This window comes from Marmota flaviventris, chromosome 9 (assembly GCF_047511675.1).
Source record: "Marmota flaviventris isolate mMarFla1 chromosome 9, mMarFla1.hap1, whole genome shotgun sequence".
Lineage (NCBI taxonomy): Eukaryota > Metazoa > Chordata > Mammalia > Rodentia > Sciuridae > Marmota > Marmota flaviventris.
The window spans coordinates 128,486,761-128,494,472 of NC_092506.1; positions in this window are offsets into that span (position 1 = coordinate 128,486,761).

Consider the following 7,712-nt stretch of genomic DNA (forward strand, 5'->3'; position numbering starts at 1 on the left):
TCACTCAAAGAATAAATTTAAATGAGACAATATATTATTTTTTAATAAATGAATATATTTTAGTTGCTTCAAAAGTATTTGCTTTTTTTCATAATATGTTACACTTATTCTTGAGTATTACAAACTCCACAATTGAATATATAAAACATTTCAACATATATAAACATGCTTTTTTTATTTTTGTATTTAAATATTTTATTTCCTCTGAATTTTCTCACAATCTTTTATAACATAATTTTTAGATTTTATTCTAATTTGTTATAAAATACAGTAGAATACATTGTAATTCATATTACCCAAATAGAGTACAATTTTTCATATCTCTTGGACACAACAGAGTCACACCATTCATGTCTTCATACATGTACTTAGGATAATGACATCCATCTCATTCCATCACTTTCCTATCCCCATACTCCCTTTCTTTCCCTTCCTCCCCACTGCCTTATCTATAGTTTTTTTTCTATTCCTCCCATGCTTCTTCCTCCTTTCCATTACATATCAGAAATTTTATGTGAGAGAAAACATTCCGCATTTGGTTTGGGGGGGTTGGCTTACTCCACTTAGCATAATATTCTTCAGCTCCATCCATTTACTTGCATATGCCATGATTTAATTCTCTTTAATAATGAGCATTATCCTATTTTGTATAAAAAGAACATTTTCTTTATCAATTCATATACTGAAGGGCATCACAGCATACTACAAAAATGCAGCTACAACAATATTTATAGTAGCACAATTAAAAAAAATGATTTTAACTATCAGATTATAAATGCTTTTTCTAAAAATCTGATATAAAGGTATAAAAACGCTACATGGTTTCTATTGAACATTGTGGATGTTGAAGGTGTTGAATATTTTCTTATATATTTATCATCAGACATACTATTATTTCTACTAATAAAATGTTTCTACAATTAAAATATTAAATGGAGAAGCCAATAAAGTAATAGCCTTGCCTCATAATGTATTAGGTGTAAGACTTTGTGAATATTATAGTATTTTTTAGGTGTAAAACCTTAGCTAGATTTCATTTGAATCTTAGCTTTTCTCACTTAGTAAGTTTATAAACTATGATATATCACTTAACTCTGGGATTCTCAGTTTGCTTATTTGTCAATCATTAATAATTGCTCTCAGATTTTTCTGGAAAATTTGAACATGCCCAACATTGTTTTCTTTTTCTTTTTTAAAAATATTTATTTATTTATTTATTTTAGAGAGAGAGAGAGAGAGAGAGAGAGAGAGAGAGAGAATTTTAATTTTAATTTTTTTTTTTTTTTTTTTTTTTTTTTTTTTTTTAGTCTTTGGCGGACACAACATCTTTGTTTGTATGTGGTGCTGAGGATCGAACCCAGGCTGCACACACTCCAGGCGAGCACACTACCTCTTGAGCCACATCCCCAGCCCTGTTTTCTTTACTTATATGTTATAAAAGAATTTTTCAGAGTTCTCTAAAGTAAAGTAGCCCTGAAAAAAAGCAAGTGCTCTATACACTGTAGACATGCAGTGGTCATAACTTTTGAGATCAGAACTACATGAAGCTTGGTTTGTATACTCCATCAATTCAAATTTTGTAAACAAGGGACAAGACAATGTTTTTATACCATGAAGAAGACCTCATAGCAGGACAGGTACACACTGCAGTCACTTATCTCCATGAAGTCCCAATATCACATCCACTTATCACATCCACCACATTTGCAAAAAGACATCTCATTACATCAAAACTGGTATATGAGATGTAACCTCACTAAAAATCTCACCAAGCACAAAAAAATTTGGACACCATGCATGGGAGGGAGGAAGCCAGGACCAGATCAAACAGAAACTGCTTGCATTAAGACCTGTAACCACCTTGGTGATGTAGCTGAACACAAAGAAAAATCAAAGCATGAGTATTGGGGTTTAGAGATAAGTGTGCAAAAGGCTTAATTGTTCTAAGGCAAGGAAGCAATGTAAACCATAATTGTAACTATGCAATTATAAATCACAATTTTAAACAAAAGGACAGAAAAACAGGCAGAAGTACTGAATTAAAGAACAGGATAGAGTTTTTAACTCATAGTAGAAGACTTGACAATCCTTACCAAAGGGGTGAATATGTCCAGAAATTTTCCTTTATGAAGGTAATTTGTGGAAGGAGTGAGTTTTTCGTTTCTGAAGAAAATTTTGGCAGAAAGTATAGGATAAGAGAAGGAATAGCAAAAGCACAAAAGTCACAGAAGGAAACTAGAGTCTAGTAAGATGTTCAGTTATAGGGTTGAGGATATAACTCAGTTGCTAGAGTGCTGGCCTCACATTCACAAGGCCATGGGTTTAATTCCCCAGTACCACCAAAAAAAAAAGTTCAGTTACAAATTTTTATTGTGTTTATCATGATGTCATTTAGAATTATTATTAGTATTATTATTTAAATCAGGAATTGAACCCACAGGTGCTTAACTACTGAGCAAACCCCAGCTCTTTCTTTTCTTTTTTCTTTTTTTTTTTTTTTGAGACTTAATCTTGCAGAATTTCTGAGACTGGCTTTGAGCTTGCAATTCTCATGCCTTAGTCTCTAGAGCCAACCAAGATTACAGGCATTCGCCACCATGCCCAGCTTGGAATTTTTTTTAAGTTATTTTATTTTTATATATCAGGACTTCATCTGACAATGATTGTATTTTCTTTTGCTAATGTTTTGAATAGAATCTGTACCTTATACCACAAATAACCTAAAAACTCACTCTTTATGTAAATATGATATCATCTTGGCGTGAGTGGAATGACTCTACAGTTCTTGAAGTGACTCCCCAAGTATTGTCAAGCATAATGTCAAATCTTTGATATTGTTCCATAAGAAATTTGGAAAAGAATGTGGCACATTAAATGTATATTCTAAAAAATTAAAAAGCCTTGAAAAATATGTTCCAGATGCTTGTGCTTTAATCCATTAGGAGTAATGTTTTAGACTGTATAGTTGAGAAAATAAATATTGTTTAGAACCCCACATCTCAGTGATTTATTTAATCAATGTTTATTTCCCACTCTAAAAGGTCTAAAGTGAACAAAATCTAATGGTCAGGCAGGTCTACTGGGTGGCTTACATCTGAGATAGTTTTCTGAACTCTGGGGATCCTGCATTTCATGGGTTTTATGAATCATTTTTCCTCTACAATTTTTTAGTATCACAAGAGAAGGTGTTTCCATCAAAAATATCCACCTTAGTCTCCCAGACTTTAGAAATCTTCACTTTGTGATGGTGTGCTGTGGGAGAGGCATTAGCTTTCAGAATCAGTTTCAGCTTTCAGCACACTTGTTTGTGCTACTTGCCATCTTGAAGGATTTTTCCAGCATAAAGTATGCTTAGACAGTTATTTTGTGTATGGAGAAAAACTTAAATTTTTATTTAACTTGCCTCTTGGCTGACTCATGTCTCTTAACCAGTGATGAATTTCTATTAATAATTTTACATGAATAATAAATGAAAAGGCATATTTAATAGGATAAAATTATAAGTAAAAATAGAATGAGCCATTATGCCTTCATTAAGATTGCCAAATGAGAAAGAAAATTAATGTATTTTAAATATTTGTATTTTAAAATTATTGTACTTAAAATATAGCAAATACGGTAATTTTAAAACTGTTTCTTTATCTTAATATATATGATTGAAACTTTATAACTTAAAGATTATTTTTTCAAACCTGAACTCAATGAATCACACCTCACCAGGTGCAAAACTCAAAAATGAAGGCAGAGAATTTGTATATTAAGAACAAGATTAAAAAATTAAAAAAAATAGATGGCTATTATAAAACCTGGAAGATAATGTTGAAAAGATTCTTCAGAATGAAAACAGAATATTGGACAAGGAGAATACATTTTCCTAACATGATTCTAAAATGAGAGAAATGAGATATGGAAAAGGGGAGATAGAACATGAAAAAATAAAATTCCCTACTGCTGAGTGGGAATGTGAATCTTCAAAGAGTTTAAAGTCTTTCCACAAAGTAAAAAGTGATCATGAATAAAGGTGCCAAACCCACAGTTGTCCCTGAGTTACCACCAGTCTCCCTGTCTAAAGACACAGGAGAAGTTCTTTCAAGTTTTTTGAGATAAGGTGTAAAACTAAACATCCAAGCCACTCAACCTTTCTTTAAACTAGGAGCTAAACATAAAGACCATGGTGTCTACACAGACTTTATATCCTGTGATATGACTGTGTCTGTGTTTTAAATAATTTCATCCGTTGCTTTATGAATTTTAAAAAATGACTATATTCTGTAATGGAGTCCTTTGTAAATTACCTGATAAATGTTGAATAAGAAAAAGTTATCTACCATAGCTAGAATATCAATTAGGACATGGTGAAAGGCATTAAAATTAATTAATCTAGAGAACTAGAAGTAAAAGTGTCCCAGAAATGAATGTAAATTTGCTAGTTTACATTTAACTTCTGGATTCTTACCATGTATCCATAAAAATATAAGATTTGAAGAAAAATATGTTTTAAGACAGTATGTACTAGTCCTTTGTCTTGGCTAAGGGAAGTCAGACCTCTTAAGACCAACTCCATTCCTCTTTGATATAGCCCTAAATGCTGTGTGGTCCTGCACTGGCTTTGGCCTTGTTTTTCAGTTCCTACTGTTCTGTAGCACTTTTTGTTCTGACATTATTTAAATAGTGCTCTCGTTCTGGGTGGTTCTACACATTCTGTATTATGAGCAACATGCACAGGGTAATCATTAATTATTGAAGAAATACTAAGAAAATGTACTTCTAAAAATAGATAAAGAGAGCTAATTATTTTCTTTAACTGTTTTGAGACCTAAATATAATTACTCAAAAACTTGTTCTTCATTTTTTTTTTTTTTTTGATGTCACAGTGGAAAGACGTGAGAGAGAGACACATGGACAGGCACAGGGGATGTATAAAATTTTCTGAGGTTAAACCTTGTTGTGCACACCCATTTCTCAAGTATTTGCTTAGAATTCTGACTTTTTTTTCTCTAATATATTAAATCATTAAGATTTGGTAAATTAGAATGCTTATTAGTTTTGACTTTACATCAAAATTGATTCTGATATTTTCTTGCCAAGAATTTATTTATTTCATGATCCTCGGATTTTTGAGGCTTACTTAATATTCTTATCATATTTCTCTTCTGCTTGCATTACTCAGAGACAGAATTGCTGTACTCTTTCATATGTATTTCTTAAGAGTAAAAACTTCAGAGTATTTTTTCGGGTATCAAAAGTATTTTAAATTAATCTCATGGTAAAACAACTCTAAATATTCCTTTCTATGTTTTTACATATTCAAATTGAGGTTTTCTTCAGAGCATATTTTACTGAATATTTGTGTTTCACAATAACAGACTCAGAAATTTCAGTCACTAAAAGCCATTTATTTACTGATATATGTACAATTTGGATTTTTAATTTTGTGCAGCTACAATAATATTTGATAATAATATTTATGATGCTTTCATGAACAAAAGTATATTACAAAAATAGATGTATTTCACTATACCTTAATAAAAATGGACATGTACATTTATCATTATTTAAATGTTTATTTTCACCTCTGGGTATATTTTACCAATATTATTATAAAATAAATCATATAACATTTATTACTTTATGTTTATTTCTTTGTACCATATTTATTTATTATGTTATTGTTCTATACATATTTCTGGTTAACACATTCTTTTTTTAAAAGAGAGAGAGAATTTTAATATTTATTTTTTAGTTTTCGGTGGACACAACATCTTTGTTTGTATGTGGTACTGAGGATTGAACCCAGGCCGCACACATGCCAGGCAAGTGCGCTACTGCTTGAGCCACATCCCCAGCCCCAGGTCAATACATTCTTAAAAAGAAAATGCTATTTAATAACCATAGCAATGGTATATTAAAGAGCTTTTTAAACTACTCTTTTAATACATATTTTCTTTTATCTTTCTAAAACCTTCTAGAATGTGTAAATTTATAAATATACACAGTGAGAAACAAGAGATCCTATGGCAATAAGTAATATACCAAAGTGTCAAAACCTGATAAATTCAGTGCTAGAATTAACAGTTTTCCTGAATTGCAGGTCAATGATGTCTCTAATGCAGTTAGTAAGCAAAACATTAAAATAACTGTAATTGAAATGATTCAGCAAACTATTTGGCATGACTATATATGTCCTCAATTTTAATCAAATATATATTAGATTTATTTATAATATATAGGTTAATTTATTCCTTTATGATCATTATCTCCTTTTTGAGAAATGACCTCTAGTAAACAGCCTCATTTGGCCTCAGGATGTGTGTACAGTAAGAAAAAAAGTCTCAAGAGTTCTCTCTATTATATTCATAATATATTCATATATCCCCAAGGCCTTTCACATACTGGTCAGTCACACACAGCAAGCAATTTGAAAGTTCATGAAGTTTTGCAATATAACATTGTTATCCTTTCAAGCTATTTCTAAGAATTCTGTGTGCTTTATTGAAAACATCAAGGAAAATGAATATATCTTTTTAAACCTAGAACTTGAAATGACACTGGACTCAAGAGATCAAGTTTATGAAGACAGGAGTTATGTGTTATGGCTTCTGTTTATCTGCAGAAGAGCTGTCAAGGTGAAAGGGGTTGTGTGAGAATGGCCTTAGGCCTGAGCCTAAGCAACTCCTGTAATGCCAGATTCATGGGACCCCAATAGACCTCCAGGAGCTGAATCTGATGCAATCACAAAAGAGTGTTTATTGTAAGCTCAAGCCTGGACTCACAACCATTTCAGATACAGTGGTCCCAAAGAGTGAGTCTTGACCCTTAATTCAGTGAGGATTAATAGATTTTGGGGGACACTGTATGCATCATGACATCACACAGCCAATCATTCCACATCACAGAAAAGTCAAACAACAACTCTTAACATTGATTAGCACATTCATTGGCAGGAACAAGTTGTGTAAGGGTGATTGGTTAGTTCAAGTTGTGGATACATTTGAACTGATTGGTTTAGGCCATGAGAGGTTGCAAGAGTGTATATGATAAACTTGCCTAATCATTTTACCAATCAACAAAACTACTGGGAAGGTCACCTGGTGTTTCAGGTATTTTCTGTGTCTCATGCATTTTGTGGTAGCTAGGGGGTTGCTATGGGTCCTAACCTAGTGTAACTGAGTCAGGATCACTTGGCATGGAAGATCTCTCCAGTTATTCACAGCCAAACAACTCAGCAGGGTGGGTATATGCCTAGGAGCACTCTGAGTTTTTCCATGGACAAGGGTAACTCCCCACTTTGGACAGGCTTTGCTCTGACGTAGAGGCTGGTTTCTCAAAAATGGAGTCACATCAGTTTCTCACTCCATTTAAAAAACTCAATTTTGAAACCTGAGGTCATTATTAGAGGTCATTTATCACCAGGCACACCCACAGAGCCCTCTAATATGGCCTCAGACAAATTACTTCCCCTCACCCTGATAAACTGAATAAAGCCTTTGGCAGGCTCTCCTCTCCTGATAAGAGTGAAAGGTGAGAATAGAAGGATGGAGACCACCAGACCAGATATTTCTGACCTCAGGGTAAATGAGAAATCTGGTGGCACCTGATAATTACAAGGTGTGGTAAAAAAAAAAAAAATAGTATAAAACTAGAGTGAATAAACAGGGATTCAGCCAGCCTAAACAAGTATGTACTCCAGCTGGAGAGTCTTGATGAGGCCT